Genomic DNA, 16,915 nt, shown 5'->3' on the forward strand with positions numbered 1-16,915 from the left:
AAGTTCCAAGAGACACTATGCATTATATAGTATCTTTTATCTCCAGTTACCCTGTTAACCTATTCAAGTGTCCCACCATATTGGCAAAGGTTTTTTCCCTGCATAGGAGAAAAGATGAAGACACATGGGCATTTGAATCTTCAGCTAAAGCAACTGTAATTCATGAGATCTCCAGGCCCCACCTGGAGGTTGGTGCCCCCAGATGTGAAGACATCCTGCCCAGTACAATGTTCAAGGACACACAACAGCATGTAAATCCCTAAGGGCAGATTAAGGGCCTCACTCTACATTGCACAACCTTCAAGTGCTGCATGCTTAAAAGAAAGGAGCTTTGATGCTCAAAACGAAAAACTTGTCGATCTCTGATGCTACTGGACTCAAATCAAGGTTCAAAGAGTCATCATGTGTCTGGGAGACGTGTGATACAAAGTTCTGTTGAGGTAACGATAGTCCCTGTGCAAGCACCAGTCATTTCCGACTCTGGGGTGACGTTGCTTTCACAACGTTTTCATGGCAGACTTTTTATGGGGTGGTTTGCCATTGCCTTCCCCAGTGATCTACACTCCCCCCCACCCCCCAGCAAGCTGGGCACTCATTTTACCGACCTTGGAAGGATGGAAGGCTGAGTCAACCTGGAGCCAGCTACCTGAACCCAGCTTCCACTGGGATTGAACTCAGGTCGTGAGCAGAGCTTTGGATTGCAGTACTGCAACTTTACCACTCTGTGCTACATAGCTCTTTTGTAACTTCTAAGAAGGCCCTGATTTATCAACACACTGCTCCTGCATTGGAATTAGAGGCTGAGGTGGTTGGAATGGAGGGCAGAGGGGATTTTTGAGGCCCAGCATTTTCTAGATGACAATAACTGGAGACATGCCTCCTTTTGCCCCCCTGTAGCTACTGTTTATCATTGCTTTACAGCAATAGCAAGGTATTGTATGATGTGACAGAAATGCAACCAATTGCCAAAATGCAAACAAGGCATGGCCGGTGTGTGGGAGTAGGTGAAGTAGACAGCCATCTAGGGTGCCACCTCACCACGGGGGCACCACTGCATGCCCCCTCCCCCACCCTGCCACTCTCAGCTTCCCGGATTGCAGACTCGGGAGGCTGAGAGCTGTGGGACGGTGCATCGGTGTGTGCTCTCCTTCGAGCTAGCTTCCCTTGCAAGGGAAGCCAGGCTCAGAGGAGAACATGCCCCACCTGGCTGCTCTTACCTTGAAGGCAAATTCAGCCGGGTGGGGTGTTGGCACGGCTTTTCCAAGCTCAGCTTCCCTCATGATGAAAGAAGAAGAAGAAGAAGAAGATATTGGATTTATATCCCGCCCTCCACTCCGAAGAGTCTCAGAGCGGCTCACAATCTCCTTTACCTTCCTCCCCCACAATAGTCACCTTGTGAGGTGGGTAGGGCTGGAGAGAGCTCTCACAGCAGCTGCCCTTTCAAGGACAACCTCTGCCAGAGCTATGGCTGACCCAAGGCCATGCTAGCAGGTGCAAGTGGAGGAGTGGGGAATCAAACCCGGTTCTCCCAGATAAGAGTTCGGCTCCGCACACTTAACCACTACACCAAACCGGCTCTCTCTCTGAAGCTGAGGTCAGAGGAGAACACGCCCCACCCAGCTGTTCTTGCCTTGAAGGCGAAAACAGCTAGGCAGGGCATCAGTGCGGCTTGCCTGCAGTCCCTGCTCAGCCTTCTCAGGTCTGCAAGTAACCCATGCCTGTGCAGTGCAGTCTCAAGAGTGCACTGCACAGGAGTGGCTCGCCTGGAGCCCGCCCAACCCTCCCCTGCTGTGCCACCATGTCTGCACCTGCCCTCCCCATGGGCAGGAATGTGACGGCAGGGCAGGCGGAGGTGCAGGGGACCTTTAAAGACCCAACTCCAGACACAGATAAAAAGATTATCATTCCCCTTTGCAACAAGCGGCCCCAGCATTCAATGACTCCACAGCAACAGAGCCACTCCTTCTCCACACCACCCATTTCGTAGCTGTAACCCCACGTGAGCTCCGTCCAAGCTGCAGACGATGAAGGTGCCGATACTTTTGAGCAGCATGGACAGCGATGTGGACAACGGATGCGCCACTTCAGGGCAAGTGCAGGGCAACACAAACGACAGTGGCAACATCCAGCCTATTTCCTCCAGGTCTGAGGAAGAACATGGGGCTGAAAAGAATATCTCTTTGGGGCTTGGGCCCATGAAGAGGCAAGTGGCTGTGAAACCCACCTGGGGTTTTGCCTTGAAATTGACCCATGGCATTGCCATCAAGTCAAGAAACCTGGCTTTGGAGGAGAATACCCTCATTCAGAACAACACACATCAGGAGTCCTGCTACATCATCAACACCAAGCTCAAGGGTAACCTTGGCAACTACCTCAACCAGAGCTGAAGGCCTAACCTCTTTGTGGAGACATTCCTCTTTTTGAGTGACCTGGGCCTCAGAGATTATAGGGGTAGAGGAAAAAAGGGAAGAGAGGACAGTGGGAGTGTGGGGGACAGAAAGAAGAGATGAGTGCAGTGAGGGTAGAGAAGATGTTTGGTGTCCCAACTTCCACTCCATTTCATTGTCTGGAGTGGCATTAGGGGCAAGTTTGGGGTCGGTGGATGTGCTGGAGGGAAGGGAAGGAACTAAGGTTGTCAATCCCCAGGTGGGGGCAGGGGATTCCCCTGGGTTGGTGGCCCTCCCTCTATTTCAGGGTGATCAGAAAACGTGGGGAGGGGGGAAGGAAATGTCTGCTGGGCACTCCATTATTCCCTATGGAGACCGATTCCCATAGAATATAATGGAAAATTGATATGTGAGTATCTGGGACTCTGGGAGGCTGTTTTTTGAGGTAGGGGCACCAGATTTTCAGCGTAGCATCCAGTGTCTCTCTTCAAAACACCCTCCAAGTTTCAAAAGGATTGGAACAGGGGGTCCAATTCTATGAGCCCCAAAAGAAGGTGCCCCTATCCTTCATTATTTCCAATGGAGGGAAAGCATTTAAAAGATGTGCTGTCCTTTTAAACGTGATAGCCAGAACTCTCTTTGGAATTCAGTTGTGCTTGTCACAACCTCATTCCTGGCTCCACCCCCAAAGTCTCCTGGCTCCATCACCAAAGTTCCCAGATATTTCTTGAATTGGACTTTGCAATCCTTGAAGAAACGGTGGTAGGAGTAATGGGAGGGAATAACAGACAGGGGGTGGGGGGTGGAAAGGAAATAACAGATGGGAGGGGTGGGAAGGGAAAGGAATAATTGACGGTGGAAGAAGGGAGGGAAAGAGATGCAGTGGGGGTGATCAGAGGAAGGGAAACAGAGTGTTGTGTGGGGCTGAGTTTTGGTGAGGGTGTGGGGATGCAGATCCAAAACCAAGGGTGGTGGTGGTGGTGGAGATGGGATGGAATATAGTTGGATTGGCCTCTCTCTGGGAAACTTCAGTCATCATAGTTGGTATAGATCAATGTGCTTTTTGCACATTCTTTGTGTTTGCCATGATGCCGGTCTTTCTGAAGCTACTGCAACTGGAAGCGCAATAAAGAACTTCACCTACTGCTGGAAGACACTGAGAAAGGGTGGGGAAGTTCCAGCCCCACAACCAGAAGCAGGGCATCCAAAAATGACTGGGGTGGTCAGGTAGGTTCCTGTGGGGATAGGTGGTCCCTTCCACCTATTGCTCCAAAGAACAGGGCCATCCCTACAGTGAGGATGAGTCAGCCTGCCACTCCCTTAGACATCAGGTTGTGGGCCTGAAGGACCACACAAATCCCTTCCCAATTTCTTCCACAAAACCTGCTGCCAGGAAACAGCATAGAGTTGTCAGCTGCACAAACAGGATGCAGAATCCATTCCCTATCCCTCCAAAAAGGCAGGCGGTAGTTTTAGAAACAGTTTTCTGTTGGGATAAGAAATGTGAAAACGATGGAATTGTGAAGAGTATCCTTCCCCACCCCCAATGCTGGAAAGTGGGTAACATGGTAAAGGCACCTCTAGGGATGGGAAGACACCCTCAAGAAAGCTGCTTGATGCCCCTAAGGCAAGATTTGGCCTGGACCTTTGGGAAGTGTTATGTCTGGGCCTATTTACTTGAGAATCTGTGGGAGCGTCAGCCCCAGGGCTTTTTTTAAGCAGAAATGCACGGGAACGCAGTTCCGGCTGACTTTTGGTGTGAGGGGGTATAGCCTAATATGCAAATATGTTCTACTGGGCTTTTTCTACAAAAAAGCTCTGTGTGAAACAATGGTGACATCAGGGTATGTCACCTAATAGGCAAATGAATTCCTGCTGGGCTTTTTCTACAAAAAAAGCCCTGTTCAGCCCTATAGACATTGGGAAGGTAGGTTTGAAACAGCTGCAGTCCAGTTGGCCGGGCTGCCATGGACTACCTATAGGGGAACAGAGGTAAAATTTGAATGCACCTATGGGTCTACAGTGGGGTGGAGCTTCACTGTATATAACGGAGTCTAGGGCTGGGGGTTTTCCTTGCTTGTAAATAGTTTGCTGAATCACTTGTAAAAAATGCTGATCATTACTCTGGCAGTCCTCATTCTTTCCATCGAACCCAGTATTTAACAGAAAGCCACTCACCCTACAAAACCTGCCCCACTACTCCAAGCAGCTGCACTGAAGTCAGCAGGCAGGCTCCCACAAGGGGCTGGCCAGCCAGACCAGCAGAACAGCCACATGGGTGCAGTAGAGATAGAGGGGGATGTTTGGGGTCCCACATTCCACTCCATTTCATTGTCTGGAGTGGCATTAGGGGCATAGAAATGGCTATTCCTTCCTGACTCCCCAGTTGAGGCAAGACTGAGAGAAGAGGCAAGCAGGTAGTCCCACTTCCATGCCCACTAGGATCTGGGAGACCCAGGTTTGAATCCCCATTATGCTATGGAAGCTCACTGTGTGACCTTGGGCCAGTTACACCCTTTCAGTCTAACCTCCCCCATGGTTGTTGTGGGATAAAATGGAAGGAGAATGGTGTAAGCAACTTTGGTTACCCACTGGGGGAGAGGGTTGGACAGGGCTTTTTTTTGGTACCAGGAACTCATTTGCATATTAGGCCACATCCCTCTTATGTAGCCAGTCCTCATGGAGCTTACAGTAGGCCCTGTAATAAGAGCCATGTAAGTACTTGGAGGATTGGCTACATCAGGGGTGTGTGGCCTAATATGCAAAGGAGTTCCTGCTACAACGCCCCCCCCCCCGGGGCTGTGTATAAATGAAGTAAGTAACTCGATATCAATTAGGGTTGCCAAATCCAATTCAAGAAATATCTGGGGACTTTGGGGTTGAGCCAGGAGTCTTGGGGGTGGGCCCAGGAGCAAGGGTGTGACAAGCATAATTAAACTCCAAAGGGAGTTCTGGCCATCACATTTAATGGCCACACGCCTTTTTAAATGCCTTCCTTCCATAGGAAATAATGAAGGATAGGGGCACCTTCTTCGGGGGCTCACAGAACTGGACCCCCTGGTCCAATCTTTTTGAAACTTGCAGGGTACTTTGGGGAGAGCCACTGAATGCTATACTGAAAATCTGGTGCAAGTACATCAAACAACAGCCCCCCCCCCCAGAGCCCCAGATACCCGTGAATCAATTCTCTATTATTTCCTATGGGAATAAGCCTCCAAAGGGAATAATAGAGTGCCCAGCAGATATTTTCCTCCCCTCCCCCCGCTTTCTGATGACCCTGAAGCGGGGGGAGGGCCTCCAAACCAGGGGATCCCCTGCCCCCACCTGGGAATTGGTAACCCTAATCAATCTATGTTGTTCTCAGACAGCACCCTAACAGGCACTGTGAGTTTGGAAAAAGGTCTGGTGGAGATCTCTCAACACATAGAAACAAAGCCTCCTGAAGAGAGTTGTTTTTTCTGGTACTAGAGATGGGAGGACTTGGTGTGTTTGGGGGGGGGGTCAGTCACTGAGTTCTAAATACTCAAGGAAGGGGATTCCCCCCACCCCACCCCAAGGCTCAAAGTAGGTAAGTGGAGACAGATAGAAGGGAGAGAAATGAAAGTTTATGAAAAAATGTTTTCCCCAGAATGACAGGTGAAACACTTCTTAAAGCAGTTGGTTTTAAAAATTACACTGGGACAGATAATTTACCCTGTTGCATATCTGCAAGGTCATCTCCGAGTGGTGATGATTCGCTGATATGTGCACATTGTTTCTACAAAGGACAGAGCCATGCACAGTAGCAACGGAGCATGAGGTAACACTGAACTTCAGTGATCTCATAAAGGTTAACTGACAGTACAACATAATCCGGACTGAATGTGTTCTTTAGAAATACAGGTTTCTGCATAATACAGCATACAGTTTCTCAGTCTGGATAATAAAAATCTTCTTGTTCACTGCATCATTCATTTACCATCTTTATTTTATTAAAATTGAAAACAGAGGGGGGAAATCTGATTTACTAAATTAAAAAATTCATTATAGAATTACAAAGTAATTACAAACTTTGCAATTTTAGATGTTGCTATAATGCTTAATAAATGAATGACACCATTTCATTTTTTTTTTTTTAAGGACACCATTTCACAAATCTTGGAATGCTTTAGCTGGCTCTCTGTAACAAGGTCAGTCAGTGAAGGTATTAGTCCAATATATCCTAGTTCATCAATCACCTGCTTTTAGCTGATTTTAGGAATTTTCATATTTTTCCCCAATTTTAATAAGTACAATCTAAGCTGCTATTAAGAGAGAAGTATTTTCTGTTTGTCTGTTATCGCATACTGCAATGTTATTATTACTATAGCATTATAATGCTGCCTTTCCAGCCTAATCAGGGTAATAAAAATAGTTAAAATTATAAAGTAACCAATTAAAAACACATAAACAACACTAGAAGGGCCAGTAACTGCTGTTGGTGGTATGCCTAGGGTTGTCAAGTTCAATTCAAGAAATATCTGGGCACTTTGGGGGTGGAGCCAGGAGACTTTGGAGGTGGAGCCAGGAGCAAGGATGTGACAAGCACATTTGAACTCCAAAGGGAATTCCGGCTATCACATTTAAAGGGACCACACACATTTTAAATGCCTTCCTTCCATAGGAAATAACAAAGGATAGGGGCTCCTTCTTTGGGGGCTCAGAATTGGACCCCCTACTTTGGGGAGAGGCACTGGATGCTATACTGAAAATTTGGTGCCTCTACCTCAAAAAATAGCCCCCCAGAGCCCTAGATACTCATAGATCAATTCTCCATTATTTCCTATGTGAATAAGTCTCCAAAGGGAATAATAGCGTTCCGAGCAGACATTTCCCTCCCTTCTCCCCACTTTATGATAACCTTGAAGCAGGGGGTGGGTCTCCAATCTGAGGGATCCTCCGCCCCCACTTGGGGATTGGCAACCCTAGGTATGTCAGATAAAACAAAAAAAGTCTTCACCTGCTGGGAAAAGACACCAATAGAAGGAGAAAAATGAATCTCCCTAGGGAGTGTCAGACCTTGACAGCCCCCCACCCCTGAACACAAGGATGACACAGTAGTGCACAATGGCATTCTCATATGTGGTGCGTTTTCAGGGCATCCTCATAGGGCACCTCTCTAACCTTTACCTGGGAAGCACGACACGTGTTATTAGGATGCATGTCCTTGAACATAAGTCTTGTATTAAAAATGCAGTGGCAGATGCACCAATCGTTGAACATTTTTGTATGTTTCAACATGAAACATTGAGAGTTTCAACATGAAACTCTTTTTTAAAAATTGTATTGGAAAAATTTCCCATCTGGCTTCATGAAAAAACCAATCCTAGTAAATGGCTGCTAAGACAGGAAATGCGATGGATCTTCAAACTTAAGACTTTGGTACCTAATGGCCTTAACAACAATTGGGATCTATCGTGTTTCCTTTAAGTGTTTTTTGGGGTAGACTTTCTGTGCTAGGATGTCTGTTACTTTAATTGACTGCGTTTGGTTAACACCCGTATGTATTTATTTGAGCATGATTTCTTTAATGCTCACGCTGTTGTTAAGATCTTTGAAGCTCTGCTGTATTGTAAAATGGTTTCCTAAAGGTATGTACTGCTACATTTTAATATTTTAAAATTGTCATGGTTGTTTCTTAAGATGCTGATTCTTATATGTTTTTGTGCAGCTCATAGAAGCTTGTGAGTGAAACAGGGGATCAAGTACGGCCCTGTTGCATTTCTTGTGCCCTGCTGCACTGGATTATTTCATCTTTAAAATTCATGAAGACGTCTTGGAGCGTTGGATTCCCTAGAAAAACCTTTGCCATGACTTGGACTACTCTTCTCATCTTCTTGGCGTTAATTCGACTATAAAGGGACTTGATTGTGAGCATGGTCTTTGTCTATTTCATTATTAATTTCACTTTATATGTTTGGTTGCTATATTTATAAACATTTGTATCATGTTATATTTTTTTAGGCTGGTTTTTCGCGGAGGTGTATACCTTATTCCCTGCTCCATTTTCCCGCAAATCTCTGTTGGTTGCCTAGACCTCTGGTCCAGCCAGAGGGTCTTCAGGGCTTTGATTTGCTGCCGCCACAGCCAGTTAGACAGAAGCCCCACCTCCAAAGAGGCCCATTGCGACATGAGTTGTGAGCCTGAGAAGACACTGGTGTCAGTGGGATCCCCACCACCAACAGGGGCTTAATTCCATTAGGGGTGGGGTGGTGAGTCCAAGCGTTCCCTGGTGCTTTACATGGCTACAGTAGTCTTGGGTGCTTTGGCGCATGAGTGGTGCTTGATACCTATGGAGGCACTTATGTGCACCATGGAGCACAGAGCAAAACCCCCCACCTGCAACAGATTGGTAGGTTCACACTGCCAATCTGTTTCATGCGCGTTCCCCTATTTTCAGGCGTTGTGTGACATGGGATACACATGCAGGGATCCATCAGCACCAGAATTCACCTGGTGGCTATTTGCTCTGACTCATCTTATGATGGGATAAGTGCGACTGGGGAACAGCTGCCAGATGTTGCTATGTGACCAAGTCCATTTAATCTGTTAGGGAAAAGCAACTATATGAGGCCAAGATGCCCATTGGATTGCAGCCTGAGTCAGTGTCCATAGTGCAGCACAGTAATTTTTTATCTTATTAAAGAAAATAGCGTATATTTAACACATGCCTCTTTTAACCAAATGGAGGTAAAATTGATTTTCCCCTCCCACAGGGGCTTCAACATTTCTGGTATTTGCACTGACCTCTTTTCCACAAATAAGACAAGTTGTGCAATGTCTGCAAAATGTCACACACACATTGCATGCCTAAAATTTGCACATTGTCAGAGGAGCTCCAACGGGGAAATGCACTGGAGTGGCCACAGGCTGCTCCCCAGTTTATCCACAAGGTGTCGTCTGGACACAATTAGTCAAAAGGTGCCTCAAGCAAGCGCAATGCAAGAGAACATGAAGAGTGGATTTTTGCTGGAGAAAGTAAGCTTTAGCATTAAACAGGAGTCTTCATCAGATCTCTTCTCTGTTTTGTGAAAGGCTAAAACTTACCTTTTTCTAGCTTTTTTTTTTTTTAAATCACAATTCCTCATTTGATCCTTAATTTATATGGTTACCATTGTTAGGAAGGAAGGAAGGAAGGAAGGAAGGAAGGAAGGAAGGAAGGAAGGAAGGAAGGAAGGAAGGAAGGAAGGAAGGAAGGAAGGAAGGAAGGAAGGAAGGAAGGAAGGAAGGAAGGAAGGAAAATAGATGGAAAGGGGGAGGGAGAGGGAGGTGAAAAGAAAGCAACTCTAACTTTAAATACATTCTCCAAACTGCTGGCTAGCTTGGCTTGGAGAAGCAATTTAAAAAGAAAAATGCCTTCTCCAAGCCAACCGTCAGTGTGGGGGGCTTCAAGAGCCACATAATGTGTGTGAAAGAGCCACATGTGGTCCCTGAGCCACTGTTTGGCCACCCCTGGTCTGTGGGATTGAAGTGGATGTGGCTGCAGTGTACAGCCTGGCTGTATATAATGGATCGTTTGGTATGTTTAGGATAGTAACTGAAAGTATGTAGATATGTTTGGCTGTCAGTATGTTCCCATTATAAAATGGTGTCTATGCATCCATTATGAATTTTTACAGTAGTGTCCAGAAAATGTATTTCTTCCATAGATTGGTTCATTGTCAAGTTGATGGTGGGGTGAAAGTTGTGGAATGCCTGGTGGAATATGTCCATAGCCTCTTCACCATGTGGCCAGACAATAAAAATGTCATCAAGTACGGTATATCACAGGTAAAAGAGGGGAATGAGTGGATGGGATAAAAATGTTAGCATACTGTGGGGCCACGCAAATGATCATGACTGTACCACTGATCTGAAGGAACAAGATGTCACCAAATCAGAAGTGGTTATGGGTAAAAACAAAATGGTGGCAAAGTCAGCTGTTATGTTGTCAGAAATCATATTCCTTATGGCTTGTAATCCATCTTCATGTGGGATGTTGGCATACACAGATTCCATATTCATGTTGCCTAAAACAGTATTACTCTGGAAGGTTGTTCAAAGATTGTATTTTCCTCAGAAATTCTGTGGTGTTGCAAAAATAACTAGGAGTGTTGATGGCATAGGGTCATAGAACAGAGCTCATATATCCAAATACCCCCATGGTGATAGTCCCTATGCCTGAGACAATGGGGCATCCTGGGTTGCTGGGTTTGTGTATTTTGGGTAGAAGACAAATGGTACCTGGTCAGGGTTCCTGTGTTGTATCTGAAGGGATTTGTTCCTGAATGTGCAGGGGTAATTCCTTTATAATCTTGCTTAGTTCTTTTTTGTATTCTGGGGGAGGGGGGCCCCGAGTCCAGTGGTTTGTAAAAAAGCACTATTTGAGAGTTTTCCTTTCAGCCTCCTGGGTGTAGTCTGATCTATTCATGATGACAATGGCTCCACTTTTGTCTGCCTGTTTAATTATAGTATCTGGATTGTTCCTGAGACTGTTTATGACCTTCCTCTCAGTTTGGTTGAGATTCTGCTATGCGTGATGTTGTTTACTGATCATATCCGTTTGGACCCTACAGCAAAAACTGTATGTATTCTATGTAGACAGGGCTTTTTTTTGCAGAAAAATCCCAGCAGGAACCAATTTGCATTTAGGCCACACTCCCTGACATCATCATAGTTTCACACAGGGCTTTTTGTAGAAAAAGACCAGCAGGAACTCATTTGAATATTAGGCCACACCCCGTGATGCAAACCCAGCCAGAACTGTGTTTCTGTGCGTTCTTGCTAAAAAAAAAAAAAAAAAACTGTATGTAGAGATCAAGGGCAGAATTACAACCCTCAGGAGGGGTCTGTGTGGAGTCTCTTTTTTGTAGCATTGTTTTGATGGAATGTGATAGTAAGTATCTTGTACATTGGTGGGTTGGAGGGTGTATAATTAGAATAATTGTGAACAATAACATTATCTAAGATGAATGTGGTTATTACAGGCTACTCACAGCAAAGCCTATCAATGTAAATTATGCCCAGGAAAGTGGGGGCGGGGGGGGGGCACAGATTTGGAACAACAGCAGGCAAGTCCAGACGGCAGCTGGTCACACAAAAGAGGGATGAGAAGCTGTACCTGAGCCAGTGCCAGAAAGAAAGAAACCCTTTCAGGAGTGAATTTTAAAATGCTGTAATGAGCATGAGTTATAGGCTAAAAGAGAGATCAGTAGCACCTTACAGACCAGCAAGATTTTGAGGATACAAGCTTTAGAAAGTCAAAGCTCCTTCTGTTAGATAGTGACAAAGGAAGATTTGAATCTGGAAAGTTTATACTCCCAAAATCTCATTGGTCTTCAAGGTGTTACTGGAGAGGAATCTACAGCAGACCAATATGGCTTTCCTGCTGAGGCAAAGAGAGAAAACATAAAATCAATAGTAGCTGTAATTGGCACTAGTTGTATTTCTAGGAATTGGATCTGTCCATTGTTTCCACTGGTGAAAAACTGTGGGGAAGATAGTTCCTCTTTGACATCTCCAAAATGCTATGTTGAGGAAGTTGGGACCTGCATAGACAAACGCCACATAGAACAGGGGTAGATTTGCCAAACCATGTCTGGCAACCCAAGGGAGCTGGGGGAGGGGAACATGTGTTACAAGCACCATAATGTTGGGTAGCTCTAGGAATCACTGGAAACTCTTTTGTAAAACTGCATTTGCTGTGGCAATTAATCCACAACAGTGAGTTGAGCCAGCTGTAAAATTGCTAAAGAGACTGTTGAGTTTTGAAAGGAGTCATACGTTGGACTACGGGCTGGCAATTGTTGAGGGGCACTGTTGGGAGAGGTAGGCCTGTGTCCAGAAAAGTAAGCTGCAAGATCCTTTTCTTAACTTTAGCAAGACTCCTTGGGTCAAGTTTTTCCAATCATGGTGCCCACCAGTACTTCCCTTGGTGTTCACCAAGCATTTCAGAAACTGGGTGGGAGCACTGTAAGGCGGCAGTGTTATTGACTGCCCTCATTAAAATAAAATGTTATTGCTTTCTGTTGCCTGAGAAGGTCAAACCAGAACCAACGAGTTGAAATTAAATCAAAAGAGTTTTCTGCTAAGCATTAAGAAGAACTTCCTGACAATTAGAATGGTTCCTCAGTGGAACAGGCTTCCTTGGGAGGTGGTGGGCTCTCCTTCTTTGGAGGTTTTTAAACAGAGTCTAGATGGCTATCTGACAGCAATGCTGATTCTCTGAACTTAGGCAGATCATGAGAAAGAGGGCAGGAAGCATTGGTGCTTAGTTCTCATGGCCCTTTCTTATATGCCCAGGGAAATGCTGCTCACCACTTTGGGATCAGGCAGCAATTTTTCTCCAGACCAGTTTGGCCAGGGATCCTAGAGGCTTGTTTGCCATCTTCCAGGCATGGAGCAGGGGTCACTGGTGGTGTGGAGGAGCTCTTTGTGAATTTCCTGCAGGGGGTTGGTCGACATGACATTGGAAGTCCCTATCAACTTTATGATTCTATGAAAGGGTTTTCTACAGGAGGATGAGAAGAAATGGTAAGCACCTGAGCTTTCCTTAATGTTTGAATCTATTTCCCCTTCAGGATTTCCTTCCTTCCAGGAAGTGTAAAGAAGGGAGATATTCCATTTGGTTTTGCCTTCTGAGGCAGCCATTTTGGATTTAGCATTACTTCCTGTAGCAGCCATTTTGATCTGGTGCTCAACACTCCCTCTCAACATTCCAAAGGTACCTGCAGGCTTTAAAAGGTTGGAGACCCCTCTCTGGGGTGAATAGATGGCTTTTATGCTAGTCTCTGACCTGGACCTGTGCTCTACAGGATACTTTTCTCAACTCTGTCATGGATGGTGCCTAATCTCTGAATATCAAAGTACAGATGGATGCAAGACAGATGGATTTTAAAAAAAAGACCCCATCCTTCATTTCAGACAATGTAAATAGCTGACATTCATATTCCTTGTTAACTCCCTGCAGGCTCCAGAGAACTGCAATGGGGGCAGGTGCTGAAACATAGGAGGCTCCACTGAAGTGGCTGAAGGAAGAAACTTGGCCCTAACCTCTCAGAGGCCTCACTGGGTCTCCCACTGTTTCCCTCCAAGGTTAGCCAGGCATTCCGGAGAAAACAATAGCTGTCAAATCAGTCTTCAGAATAATATCCTATTATAATTTATGCCAGAGCCACAGACGGAATCTGATGACATCAGCCAAACTATGAAAATCTCCCCCCCCCCATTTTTCCTCTCAGAAGGTTTAGTACAGTTCTAAACAAAATACTTTACCAATGGCCATTTCTGTCCTGTGGGGCCATCCCACGTTGTCTATCCTTCATAGGTTAACACTACAATACAGATTGCAGGATTTCCAGCCTCTTTCCAGTTAGAGAGCAAACTATGCCAAAATTCAGAGCAAGGGATCAACAAGGAGACGGCATCAGAAAGCCCATATAAATAACTGAAAATATACAATTTAACGTTAATGATTCATCATCATCATCATCATTTGGGACTTGCTTGATTGCCCGACCTGGCCAAGGCCAGACTCTGGGTGATGTACAACAGATAAAATAATATACAATCATAATTCCAAGTAAAACATTTCAAAGAGTTAAATTAAACCAATAAAACTCTAAAACCCATGATGGCATCCCATTAATTTGGTTCTCCTTCTAAACTATCAGAGCATACAGGGTGGGGGAAGAGATGAAGCCTGCTGAAGGGGGGTGGACAAAAAGGAAAGAAAAGTGTCAGCCATTGCTGTCCTCAATCAAAAGCCTGGTGGATCACAGGTGCTGTGGAATTGCATAAATTCCTGCAGGGCTCAGATGTCATCTGGCAGAGAGTTCCACCATGTGGGGGCCAGGACAGAGAAGGCCCTGGTCCTAGTCAAGGACAGCTGGGCCTCTTTAGGGCTGGGGATCACCAGCAGATTGTACCAGAAGAGTGTAACACTCGACCAGGGATATAATGGAAGAGATGGTCCCGCAGATATGTTGGTCCCAGACTGCTCAAAGGCCTTGAAGGTCAAAACCAAGACCTTGAATCTGACTGGGTACTCAACATCCATTTAGAATCCGTTAAGTTTTGTCCTATATAGGCAATATTAGTGGTATGAAACTGTGAATCAGTAGAATTTTGATTGTTAAAATCAGATTATGTTAACAGATCAAAAGGTAATAACTTGCTGGAACTTACTCATATGGAAAAATACTTTGCTTTGCTTTTTGTTATCTATTTTTGTACAATTCAGAAATGGAATAGCAAAAAAAATGTTTTTATTCCCGTTTCCATTTTTCCTTTTCCTTTCTAAATTCAATAAAATGTTTTTTTAAAAAGAAGAATCCATAAAGTTTCTGCAGCCCAAACACCATTCAATAGAAGCCCTTTGTTAAGAGGTGACATCTCAAAATAAGTAATAAATATACACAGGAGCACCTGTGCAATTGTTTTAGTACACATTTTTTTTGCACTTGGCTTCCTGGCAACTTTTCACCTCTGTCATTTCTCTTTTTGTAAAACATCAAAATGAAGTCCTTTAGCCCCTTAAACATCTTTGTCTGCCCTTCTAGTTATTTTGACATCTCACCAATACCTCCAGTAGACTTTAACCAATAGATTTCACTTATTTAAAGAACCAGCTCTGCTTCTGTTCCGAGCCACATTTAGCTCTGGAGCTGTTTGTGGCTATAAAGCTAAGCCTATTGAAATCAAGGGGCTTTGAGTAGAGGACATAAGCACATAAGAGAAGCCATGTTGGATCAGGCCAACGGCCCATCCAGTCTCTGCCAGTTCACAACCCATCAACTTGTATTTGTAGCTGGGATTCTTGGCCCCAATGTGCATTACTTTGCACTTGTCCACACTGAACCTCATCTGTCACATTGACGCCCACTCACCCAGCCTCAGCAGGTCCCTTTGGAGTTCCTCACAATCCTCTCTGGTTCTCACCACCCTGAACAATTTAGTGTCATCCGCAAACTTGGCCACTTCACTGCTTACTCCCAACTCCTAACCATTAATGAACAATTAAACAGCATGGGACTATGCAGAGCAACTCTGCATAGGTCTGTGCAGTTAGATTCTAATCACATGGCCCTGCTTTACACTGGTGGACCCTTCATCCATTAAGGTCAGTATTAAGATGGTAGCTGTATTAGCCTGTCCGTAGCAGCAGAAAAGAGTAAGGGCGTTTTCGCACAGGGCTTATCCCGGAGCGACGTCCCTCTTCACCGCGCAGCGTCTGCACGGATTTCGCACCAACTGCTCTGCAGAACCAGGAAGAGCTGTGAAGTGCCGCGGCGTTTACGTCACAAATGTAAACCGCCAAAAACCAGTTTACATTTGCGATGCAAAAGCCGTGGCTCTTTGCGGGTCTGCGGAGCAGTTGGTGCGAAATCTGCGCGGACGCTGCGCGGTGAAGAGGGACATCGCTCCGGGGTAAGCCCTGTGCAAAAACGCTCTAAGAATGCAGTAGCACCTTAAAGACTAACAAAATTTGTGGCAGGGTATGAGCCAAAGAAGTGAGCAGGGACTAACGAAAGCTCTTACACTGCCACAGGTTTTGTTAGTCTTTAAGGTGCCACTGCACTTTTACTCTTTTCTAAGGTCAGTATTGCTTACTCAGTGCTGGCCAAACCCAAAAGGTAATAATAGTGGGGCTATTTTTGAGCAGGAGCGCAGTTCCAGCTGGCTTGGTGGTGGTCTAATATGCAAATGAATTCCTGTTGGGCTTTTTCTTTTAAAAGCCTTGATAGTAGCATATAAGGCGATATATAAAGACTTTGTTGTATACTTTTGAGGTATGTGGAGGTTTATGGTTTTGTGAAGAGTGATTGTGACAACCTTTTGGCTTTTTGTGTTTGACTTCTGTACCACAGCCCCTCCCAGGTTTGGCTTACTCAATGCTGGCAGCTGCTCTCCAGGATCTCAGGTAGATATCAAATCACCTACTATCCCATTATTCTAATTGGAAATGGCAGGGATTTAACCTAGGACCTCCTGCGTGCAAAGCAGATGCTCTATTACTGAGCCTTAGGCCCTCCCAAAGCCGCACTCACACAATTCTGCAAGAAAGCAGAGGGACAAAAAAAGATGCTATATCATGTACCAATATTCATTTAAATCTTACCAAATGCAATTCTTCAGTTGTCCCCACTGATCATATCTAATTTTGATGACCTATGAATTATGAATACACACACAGACACCCTTGAATTCAGCAGGCGCTCACGGGAGTGCAGCTCCTGAACCTTTCTGATGGTCCCCCCATCTCCTTCCCACCTTGTCCTTTGAATAGTAGGTGCAGCTGCATAACAATTCCTGGATAAGCTCCACCACCTATTTTTCTACAAAACGACCTCTGCACACACGCACTTGGCAATAACTTTTTCCCCATCTAGATCTGAGTTAGGTAGGTCTGTGTGTACGAGCTTTCAAGAGTCAAAACGCCTTAGCTGTTCTACTGCAAACCAATACAACTACCCTCTGAAATGATCTTCTTTCCCCCGTCTGTGGTTATTCTCTCTCTCCCAATAGTTTTT

Source organism: Heteronotia binoei, chromosome 14 (assembly GCF_032191835.1).
Source record: "Heteronotia binoei isolate CCM8104 ecotype False Entrance Well chromosome 14, APGP_CSIRO_Hbin_v1, whole genome shotgun sequence".
Lineage (NCBI taxonomy): Eukaryota > Metazoa > Chordata > Lepidosauria > Squamata > Gekkonidae > Heteronotia > Heteronotia binoei.